This window comes from Python bivittatus, unplaced genomic scaffold, assembly GCF_059951505.1.
Source record: "Python bivittatus isolate LINGU-HERP-01145 unplaced genomic scaffold, Pbiv_v1 ctg000700_np1212, whole genome shotgun sequence".
In the NCBI taxonomy this organism is placed as follows: domain Eukaryota; kingdom Metazoa; phylum Chordata; class Lepidosauria; order Squamata; family Pythonidae; genus Python; species Python bivittatus.
This window is the reverse complement of record NW_028277098.1, coordinates 26,973,581-26,985,125: the sequence shown is the minus strand read 5'-3', so window position 1 is coordinate 26,985,125 and position 11,545 is coordinate 26,973,581. Positions and strand designations below refer to the sequence as shown.

At 41.4% G+C, this 11,545-nt stretch overlaps 1 protein-coding gene across 1 annotated transcript in view; it reads left to right on the top strand.

The window, feature by feature from the left end:
• Window positions 1–5,040: 5,040 nt before the first annotated feature.
• Window positions 5,041–11,545, top strand: part of LRRC8C (leucine rich repeat containing 8 VRAC subunit C) — a 40,022-nt gene continuing 33,517 nt past the window's right edge. Inside the window, exon 1 of the mRNA XM_088153340.1 lies at window positions 5,041–6,662. The gene's annotated coding sequence lies outside the window, so the exon portion shown is untranslated. The remainder of the gene's footprint in view (window positions 6,663–11,545) is intronic.

Genomic DNA, 11,545 nt, shown 5'->3' with positions numbered 1-11,545 from the left:
CCAGAAATTTTGAAATTCTGTGTACATTTTGATTTTTTCATTTCTACTAAATTGCTGTAGTATAATGCAAGCTTATGCTTTCTTCTTTTTTTCTCCCAGACAAAAGAAAAATATATTTGCAGCAGCCATCATAGTTTCAAATTATGTCTGTACAATATAACAGCAAAAAGCACATAAAAATGTCTATTGAGACTGTATCATTCTGGAACAGGATACTGAATGCTCTTCATCAAACACTCAGTAATTATGCTTTTAAATGGTCCTAACATTCTCCCCGCCATACTTGCTTTCAAGTATGTGTTATACATTTTTTTTCTTTCTAGCATTTTTCTCTCAGGTGCAGGGTTCACTTTTTTTTTGGATCAACCAAATGTTGATCCATTGGTTGTGACAGGAATTAACTGACCGGCTTGTCGCCCGAGCCTGATGTTGTGGGCTGAGAGAGAGTGACGAGCCCAAAGTCACCCAGCCGTGCCAGGTAAAATAGGCATAAAGACAGACAGACAGACAGAACAGTGTATCACTAAAAACATGGGAAATGGGTACCTATTTGTGTAATACCTGCAGATAATCATGATCATGATATTATTACACCCTCCTGCGGCACTCAATGTTTAAACTCACAAAGAAGCAACCAATCAATCTTCTGATTTGTGGTTGTGTCTCAAGAGTCTAACAGGCATGAATAAAGTTTTTAAAATCCCAAGTTTATCACTGGGCTGCAATCTTCTTATTGGACATTATTTAAAAAAAAGAAAGAAAAGAAAAGAAATACCTGTCCTGATTAGCTTTGGGGAAAGAGAACCAAATTTAGAAATCTGGCAACATGATATGCCCAGACACTTTACCTTAGAAAGTAATGAGAGTTTAGAAATAATCCCTTATCACAGAAAGAAGGAGACAATAGCAGATATGCGCACACCATAAACGAATCCTCTCAGAGCCAAAATATGTCAAAAGGAGGCACAAAATAACATTCTGCAGTTAGAATAAGAGATTGTTTCTTTGGGAAAACATACTAAATTCCCCTGGAAGTCATCTTTCCTCTCCCCCTAATAAATCAACCTTCACCCCTCCCCTCCCTCCCATTTGCATGGTGTTTTTGAAATCAGTTGACTATAAAGTTAATGCATTATTTTTGTAAACAATGATAGCATTTAGATTGCTTAAAATACTTAAGTATATTATTATATTTAACCAAACTAAAAAAATCCTAACTATGGTTTACAAATATCCTGGCTTCTTTAATATTACAGCCATCAAGTTTGAAATGGCCAATTAATTGGGGTGAAGATACTAAATGTCTATTTTTAAGTTGCAGTTTAATGTACAAAATATACAGATAATATTTACACCAGTCTCAAAGTTCCTGAATTCCTTGACAAGGCTTCTTGTTAGTAGGTTTTCTGAGCAGCAAAAATTAGAGTTTCAAATATTTAAGACTAAGTTTATTTTGGTCTAACATGTATATCCCCATATAATTATTATTATGCAAATATATATGGCTGTCCATCTTAATCAAATAGCTCTGGGTAGCTAACAAGCATAGATATTAAAAAATAGAAACAATATAATTATGCTTAAGGAAATATACACTCAAATCTACAAACTAATGTTTGCAGTTTCAAGATTTGTTCTGGAACATCCAGGGCACCTCCATGCATGATTTATGCAGGGCATGGGGAACCTACAGATCTCCATAAGTTGCTAAGCAATACTTTTCTAAGCAGCTACAGCCAAGAGCCAGTTTGGTCTAGTGGTTAAGGCATCAGGCTAGAAAGCAGGAGACTGTGAGTTCTAGTCCTACCTTAGGCATGAGAGCTGGCTGGGTGACTTTGGGCCACTCACTTCCTCTCAGCCCAACTCACCTCACAGGGTCGTTGTTGTGGGGAAAATAGGAAGGGGAAGGAGCATTAGGTGTATTTGCCACCTTGAGTAATTTATAAAAATAATAAAGGCAGGATCAAAAATCTAAAAAAAAAAAACTGGTGAGGGATGCTGAGATTTCTGGGGAACATCTGTAAATCCAGGGATTTTCCATCCTTGGCTTATGGAGATCTAAAAATCATATTTTTACCATGCATAGACATATACATACATACAAAGTCTCAGAAACAATTCAAGGATCAGGCAGTGGAAGAAGCCCTATTTTGCTAGAATCCTTAGGCAAGGTTCCCTTAGTGGTGCCTCTTCCTTTCTTCCTCACAGTTAATGCCTCGCTCCTCTGTGCTCAGTTCACACTACTAAGAGGATAAAGCAATTCCAAGCTGCACCTCCTTTTCCTTCATCAAGTGACTTCTCTCTCTCTCAAAGGGGAAAGCTAAATAGGAAGAGATAGCAAGGTGGGCACAAAGTTAGAAACTAAACCTCTGCTTGCTAGTTGTCTTCTTCAGCAACCTGCTAATACCAGTTCCTGAGATCAGCTCTGCTCCAGCTCTGGTGAAGCAAAGCAGATTCATAAAAGAAAGAATCTGAACTCACAACATGAGGAAAAATATTTAGGTTACCCTCACAAGTGCTTGAAATACTGGGCATGTGGAGAAGGACGGCAGGGATGGAATCTCCACTGGGGGTGTTTAAACAGAGGTTGGATAACCATCTCAGTATGATGCTATGGTACTGCACTGTTTTTAAGGGAGGTGGAATAGATGATCTCCCAAGTCCCTTCCAATCCTTACAACCTAAGATTCTACCTCCCTCCCCAGCTGACCAACCCTCGCCATGCCGCCTTCAGTCTTTACCAAATGGCAGAATTTTTGATAATGGAATTGGCAATGATCGAAGAAGGAAAAGCTGATGTCAAACTACTTTCTCCAAGTTCAGAGTCTCAAGGGTCCAATGACTGCAAACTTAATATCAAATTATCACATTTATACATTGGCATCTGCCAGAGACTGCTCATTTATTATTTATACAGATAAAAGGCTCTACTGATGTCCCACTGAAAACCTTCAGGCAATATAGTCAAGACTAACTGCTGCTCCCCTTGCCTTCTTGAAAGACAATTTAGCAAGATGTGTTGAACTCACAGCTAGGACAGAAATTGTACAAAATCATGTTTATTTTAACAATAGTTTGTTGAATAAACCAGAGTTGTCTGGGTTTACGTTACACTCTAAGCTGTGAACTATGTTTTACAAATCATAAAGGCTAGATTTAAACAATATGATAAGCCAAATTTGTCTATTTCTGCCTTAGTGTTTGATTCTTGGTACAGAACTTAATTAATGTATTAACTAGTCTTTAATATAAAGCATACCCAAAATATGAAAGAACAAAATGATACTGTTGGCCATGGATCTATACACTACACAGACTATGATCATAATTAGATGGTTTACAACAAAGCTGCAAAAACGTGGCCAGGGCCATATGGGGCATGCCAGCATCCCTTTTGTAATACCTACAGTCCTCCACAATGGGTGGCCCAGATGGGGTGTGAGCTTTTTTGCTTTTTTTTTTTTTCCTTGTTGAAGGAGTTTAACAGACAAAATGAGTGCCAAAATGGGTCCTAGTTCTGGCCACTTTTAGATTGGAGCTCTTAACATGCTGTGCAGAACCTACTCTGACTCTTCAGCTGATGGAAATTGTACAGTCCTGGTTCAAACATACAAGAAATCACTGGAACATGGTGAAAAATATGGAATTTTGAAGTAAAATTTACACCTAAAGCAATATTTACATATGACTTTGAAATATGGGCTTTATTCTCTAAAAAGATTACTTTTTAAGCCCAACCTCTGCTTAAGATGATGAGAATTTACATTTGTTCTCTTGTTTAGCATGGAATCTCCCCATTTATCATAGCACAAAAAGCTTACTTTGATTAATTATAAATTACATAAATTGAAACGAGAGGCTATGAATGTACAGAATCCTTTTTTCCCCTATATAACACTGAAGTGAAAGCATTTCAGTCCTCTCCCCCATCCTCAACTTGGCAGAAAACTATACCACAATAAAACTTGGTTATCCTCATTGTAGGGTTACCAGACATCTGGCAAAAAGAGGACACGTCCTTCTTTTTGTCTTCATGTCCTCCATCCAGCAGGCATAGCCTTAAAATCAAATATTGTCTAGCTTTTTGAATATCTTAGGGTTTTTTGGACTATTTTCACAACAATAGTCATTCAAACTTTCATTTATTGTGAGCTTGTAAATTGCCTGCTTCTTTCTTTTCCTCATCTGTCAACAGACTCAACAGCCTAGATTTCCTGATTCCATGAATTGGCTTCATTCTAGCCCCTTCAAATCTATGATCACTGTACAGTAGTCTGTAGATCACATGACTCATCCTATGTTTCTATGGTGAAATTTGGAAAGCACATTGTCGTGGACTCCACATTATCACTAGCATATGTTCTTGAAAATAAAGGTTTGTTGGAAAAATATTGCGACTGAAAACCAGTCTTTCTGATGCTAGAAAAAGTAAGTTCATATACATGTAGGCCCAAGTACATTTTTTGCACTGTAATTTTTGTTGCAGATGCCAAGAAAGTTAAACAGTTAGTGTGTCCTCTTCCCCCCCCCCAACACATTTGTTATCCTTTTTAATTGTCAGTGTCCTCCTTTGCCTATTCAGATATCTGGTAACCCTATCCCCATTGTGAATCACTATCTTGCCTCTCCTGCCTCTGTTTGAAGTCACTGCAGTTATCTGATTTCCCAAAAAGATAGCAAGTAACAAGCCTAACAGATTTTATACACTTTTAGCCTGCCCTTGGATGGTGTTGTCATAAGGACAGACAGTGATACAGTGAAGAATGACTTAAGCTTTCTTAGTCATGGGCTGGGGGATAAGAATTTACAACAGAAAAAAAGATATTGCCAAGACCTATTTGCAAGTAGGAAAAGATACTACAACTAATGTAAAAGCTGCCATTTTTACAGAGGAATTTCACTTTAGAAATCCCAGGATAAAATTACTCAACTGGAAGTCATCAAAATATTTTAGTCCATTATTTACAGCAAATAGTCATTTTCTTTTATACTACAGATGACAGGAGCAAACTACATGCAAACTTAGACGTAGCACATATTTAAACAACATGTCTGAATTTATTTTAGTGAAAAAGCAAACTCCTAATTTGGAATATGTACATTTGGACTCTACTCTCCCCTCCCCATTACTACAAACAGTACCTTCAAGAAAAATAGCACTGGGGAAATACTTTCCCTAAAATAAAAAATGGTGGGGAAGAGTAAAGAGTAAAGCTTTAAATTGGGCCCCCAGAATAAAGATCCTTAGAGTAAACATACTTATTTCTCTAAAGTAAAAAATCACCAGAGTAAGCACTGTTGTTATTAAGCACACAGTTAATACTACATGGATTACACTGCATTAAAGCATGGTTTATTTTAACCATGCTTTGTTGGTTTAAATAATTCTCAAGTTAATAAATAATGCTATACCATAATTTACAAATCACATCAGCTACTCATACACATCTGTATATGGAGAATGCTTCTACAGTGCCTGGGGTTTGTTCAGTTTGGGCGTAGTTCATAGTATGACTTCGGCCCCTTTGGCCGACAACAGACCATGTTTCCCTTCCTTTCTGCAGAACTATAGCAACTGGCAGATTGGATCTCAATTCCCCCCTTCCCCCAGAGATAGCAGGAAAAAGGGGGAACATATTCCTCATAGCAGGTCCTTTTCTAGTTGCTGGATGATGTCAGGTCGGTTATCTTACGAACAGTCTTCCAGAAGCATAAGAAGTAATAACAGCTTTCCATCCCTTCATGGCAAAGTGTTAATCCTGGAACAGTCCAATTTATTACTGATTCATTGACTGATTGAATTTATATAGCTGCCCATCTCACTTGCATGTGACAATTAAAACAAAAACTAATCAACGTAATTCACCCATTAAAACCAGTTAAAAAACTATAACAACAAAAATACAGGGAAGAATGCAGTCTAAACTTATTCCATGACTTACTCTTGCACGCACAATAACTGATCATTTAACCCTGCGCAGATAAACCTTCTGAACTGGGGCCGCTTTGCCTTTTCACATTAAGCCTAGGACTGATGGGTGAAATTTGGGACAATAAGCAATCTGTAAAAGGGAGGCTGCGCTGTGATCCTGTACATATTTAGCGATAAGTATCAATGAGGTCAGTGAGGTTTACTTCTTAATGGACCTGCACAGGTTTGCACGGTTCAGCTGCAACCTTGCATATGCTTATTTGGGAATGAATAAGTTCTTACTATATTCAGTGGAGATAAGCGCAAGCCGAGGCGCGCGAGGAGTGAGCATTTCCAAAACTACAGCCCCGCCTGTTTCCTCCTTGAGGGAACGAAACTGGGGCTGCACCTCTTCTCCAGCGGTCCACGTCTGGCCAGGCCAAAGGGCATCTCCCGCTGCCTCCTTGCGCAGTAGCAGCCTCGAGAAGCCACGTGCGCGTCAGCGTCGAAGCAGGGAGTGGCCCGGAGGTGGCAGCCGGCGGCGGAGACAGGAGGAGGAGAGAGGCTGCCGGAGGAGGGACCGGGGACCGCGGCCTCGAGTCGCCCTTCTCCGCAGATAGCTCGGCGCGGAGCATCAGCCGCCCGGCCGCCGTGCTTCGCTGCTATGGAGGGCGCCGGCGCCCGCCCCGGCTTCACGCACCGCCGCTGCCTGTGAATTGCCGCCAACGCGCGCGGCGCTCTTTTCGGCGAGGTGAGTTCGCCAGCCGGGGGGAGATGGAGCACCTCTTGTCTGCGGACACTTGGCGCCCCTTTCGCTGCCCAGACGCCGGAACGCGGGAACTCCGGATCCTTTCTCGGCGAGATCTCCGGGGGCTGTGCTAGAAATTAAAGGGGGGTGGGGAGAGGACTTAGTAGCCTGTGCCGCGCTGGGAAGACGTCTCAACGCCGGGGGTCCGGGGTCTCTTATCCATCCCACCCTATTTTTTTCTTCGTCGAATAAGGCTGGTGATAGCGGGACATCTTTTTCCTCTTCGGCGTTTGGGTAGCTGCGTTTCCTCCCTCTCAAGACGGGGGGGGGGGGCCGAGGGAGGAGGAAACCTGGCTCCTTTGGACTGCCTTTGCCAAATCTTGCTCCCGCTGCCTAGTTGTTCTGGGCTCAGGAAGTCGTTTCCGTCAGCGCGTTGAGTGGTGCCTCTTGTGTCCTCCTAACACGCCACAATTAGCGAACCGTTAGTTTTCCAGAAGAAATGTCTCCCCGCTGCTTGTTGTTGCTGAGTTTGGGCAGACTTCCAGCGGAGCCGGCCCTAGCTCCCTTGAGGAAAAGTTTCAACAACAACCAGTCCCCATAGTTAACTTCTTCTAGACTCTCCTTTCAGCGAGGAAAGGAAACGGCGGGGAGGGCGAGGGTGACGGCCGCCTCTTTGCTCAGACTCGGGACAATGCGGAGCGGCGCGGGACGTTTCCCGCCGCTGCTCACGCGCTTTTTCAGGCAGAAGAGATGGAGGCAGAAGCTAAAGACGAAAGTGCTGGTTTCAGGGCTGGCTACCGCAGTGGCTTAGAAGGGGATAGGACGGAGTAGAAAAGTTGCAGTGCGTATTTTCAGTTTGGGGCCGGCGGATTTATAGTTAGGTCAATATGGCGCCCTCCTGATGTAGCCTCCTTACCCCGTGTGGCCCTGACGGCTGGGGATGATGGGAGAGGTACTCCAACATCTGAGAATGTCAGACGGTTACAGGATCTAATAGAATGATGAATTATAAGGCGTTCCTCTCAGATGTTTTCCACCCACATCTCTCTGGGAAAAGAGCGACCTAAAAATAAATATTATTATATGAAAATATACATGCCACCAACTCACATTGGCTAGGAGTTATCACTTCTCCTATTATAATAGGGGAAGAAAAAAATGGCATTATTAAGTTAATCAGCTCTCACATCCCCAGCACTGAAGTGAAACAGAAATAGGGAAATACTAACTTGCCAATGGAAAACCTTTGGATTCTGGTTTCCCTCATCCTCAGCTAATGTGGTCATTGTTTGGGGATTATGGGAACTGGAGTCCAATAACATCTCAAAGCCCTTATATTATGCTCCTTGCTACTCCAAGGGATCTGGCAGAAGTGATGGTAAATCGGAACTTCAGAAATGGTGGGAAATGTGCTGCTCAACTGTCCTGCCTCCTGCATTTAAAATTACAATCCTACACAAACTTATCTGCTTATAAGACTCATTAATTAGTCATTTTGAATATATATACAAAGGATTGTGCTTTTGGAACAGGTTTCATTTGCAGTCTTTTAGCTGTTGTTTACAGACTAAAATGTCTAAGAGATAAGACATCACTTTATTTATGTGGTTTCCTAATGTGTGAGAAATATAACCATAATGAATGGATGAACATGACTGAGAGAATGAAAAGCCTTGAAGTAACTAAGTCTGGTTGTTTTCCTTTTACTTAAAAACAGTTTCTTGAGCTATGTAATGGATTTTTTTTTTCATTCCTGTTGATATGAGATGGGTGTTGGCTGCCAGCTTTTTTTTGTCACTTGTAATTCCATTAAGGAAACTGAGCGTACTGTAAAAGCTCCCTTATACACGCTAATTTTTTATTCCTTTTGGAAAGCAAGCTTACACCTTGTTGTGAAAAGGAAAATGTTTTGAATTCTAAATTTAGGACTGCCTATATGTTTTTGATAGTCTTACCTGTGGGTTGCACTTTTTATAATGGGAAGCTAACTCACCAGAACACAACAGGAAAGGCTACTAGGGCAGTGTTATATTGGGACTTTCTCAATTTTGGGGGGATAGTGAGGACATTTGAAATTTTTTGAGACTGTTACAGATATTACCGCAGAATGGCATCCTTGATGAACATAACCAATCACAATTACCAGTTCTTTCCTTCACTCTGTTATGGGCCTGCCTGATGGTAAGACTCAGAATTGGAGGAGCAGGGTCTGCCAGGTTCTCACCTTGCAGCTCAGGAGCCAGCGGCCTCCCAGATATCCATGGGATGAGGTTCAAAAGAGCAGAGCCTGTTGGAGGATGACCCTGCAGTTCTGGAGCAGTCAGGTAATCAGCCACCTACTGCAGAAGCACAGTGGTAGGCTGAGTCGCCTGATGTAGAGCCTGAACACAAAAAGATCCTCACATGTAGAAAGATCATGTGAGTACAGCCACTCCTTATTTAGCAGCTACTTTGCTTAGCGACTGTTTGCAAATATGACAGTAATAAAAAATTCCAACTAATGCGTGCATTTACAACCAAATTTTGTGTGCCTGAAACAAAAGCCTTCAGTGCAAAACTGATTCAGGCAACAGCACCAGCCAGCGGAGGGTTCTAGTCAACTAATTAAGATCACAGAGCTGAGTTTGTTAACTTGCGGTTAGCACTTTTTAGGGAAGTGCTGCACTGCAGAAAAAAATAGCTCAGGAAGAGATAGTTTGTCTAACCAATCTCTATGTCCTGCGAGGAGGCAAAAAAAGGGGGGAGAAAGGGTCCGGCATGGGACACTATGAGGTAACATTATCTGAATGAGACAGCAGCAACCAGTGATCTTTGAAGTATCTCTCTCTCTCAGTCATGTATTCACATAGTGACCATTTTGCTTAACAACCAAGTCGTTGGAACAGATGGTGATTGCTAAACAAGGAGAGGGTATAGAACAAAGTTGTTTAACGAGTCAAGAAGTTTCATTGGCTTAATGAAAAAAGAGGTGTGACACAGGAAAATGGACACACTTAAGTCAGGGCTTTGGGAGTCAAACTTCTGTTGGTAAATGATTTTCCAGCCTTGCACTTGTCTTCTTGAACTTGTGCTGCTTCTGATTCCCTAACTGATCTGTGAATACAAGACTACACTACACTCAAGTCTGACACCTGGATCTTGGATTTGCCTGCATGGGAACTTTGGCTAGCTTTTCCTCTCACATTCCTACACTGTGGTGAGATTTATAGCCACCATAAAAACCTTTTTTCTAAGTTTGACCTCTTGATTTGCTAGCACAGGACACACTCTCACCATCCTCTCTGTCCTTCCAACAAACTCCCAGATCCCTTTAATTTTTTTTTTTTTTTGTGCAGCCAGCTGGGGAAGCTTCAAAACATAGCAGTGGACTGTATCCACCTATCATAATAATCTCCTAAGTTGAGCTCTGTCTGGTACCTAGAGACTTTTGGAAGTAAAGATGTACTTCATAAAAAGTATTCTAATTTTCAAAAAACTGCTCATTTTTTCCCCCAGTTTAGGAGGGGCAGAGATTTAGTAGGCACCAAGGCTCAGGCCCACCACAGTGTACATCACAGGATTGCAATCAGCTTGCTCATTGCTGTTTTGTTGTTCATCAAAGGTTTTAATGGTTTGATTGCATACTTCCTTAGTGGCGGCTAAGTAACACATGCATCAGAGTGTCTTATACAGTATAAGGAGGCTTACGGAAAGAAGCTGGCATTCTGTGACATTAATTGGACAGCCCATGCTTCAGCTGCTGGGAAATGTGGGGGATTCCGCTTGTAGACTAAAGTTTAGCATTGGTCACTCATGTTATTTACCATCCATCTTTTACAATATACAAAAGTGACACATTCATTTGTATTGACCCATCCAGAGCTGGAAGATGAAGCTATGTTTGGTTTAATAACTAGTTTGTTGGCCTATACAGGATTGGAAAAATAGCTCTTTTAAGCACCTGTGGTTTGTGAATCATTTCCTTTTTTTCTGTTGTTTTTAATCAGTTGGAACATGCTGCTGTTTCTTCCTGCTTTTCTGTTCAGATTATTGTGGCTCATGCGCAGTTATTTTTCTACTCAAGGTGGAACAAAGGAAACATGTTATGTGAAGACTGAATATTGGTCCATTTAAGTTAGCATTATTTGCCCTTGAAGTCCTTGGCTTCAGATGGATCTTTTTCAAATCTAGACAGAAATGCTAGCAGCTGAATCAGTGACATCATGCATGCATAGCATGCTTTTCTGTCACTCAGATATAGTTTTGTTTTTTTGTTTTTTTACAGATGTGGGAGAGATTGTAGGGAGGCTGGGAAAAGAACCAAAGGGATGGCTGCCCGTCTTTCAGTTGACAGCTTATCTCATAAACAGCAACTCAGCCCAAGTGAAGAGAAATCTGGGAAGAAGTCTCTCAAAGTATTCAGAAAGTCTCCACTGCAATTAACTCACTATAAAGGAGGCTGAGACATTCTTATTAACAGTTTCCAAGATTCTGTACTTGTCCCAGATGAGCATTAGAGATACTTTACAGAATTCTGAGCAGTTCTCGCATCCTTAGCCTTGCCCACCTCTGTGGGGCTTGGCAAGGTTCTATAGTCTGTCTATTTTACAACACAGTGTTTTCATCAATCCTTCTTGGTCTTCATTCACAGAAACGCAAACAGAATATCTTGTTGTCAAGGAGGAAACTGGCAAAGCAGGAAATAGGATGTCTTGGAACAGAGATGGTGGTTTTATAAATAATTTGCAGCTGGCCAAAACAGAAAAGCCCCCCACCCACCCCCAAGAGTGGCTTTGAGTCCTTTCAACAAAGTTGGGAGAAAGAAATTTAGGGTTTAAACACACCTATTAAAAGTAGGTCCTTTAGCTTTGTAGACTCTGGTCCTTATTATTCTCTTCATGCTTCAT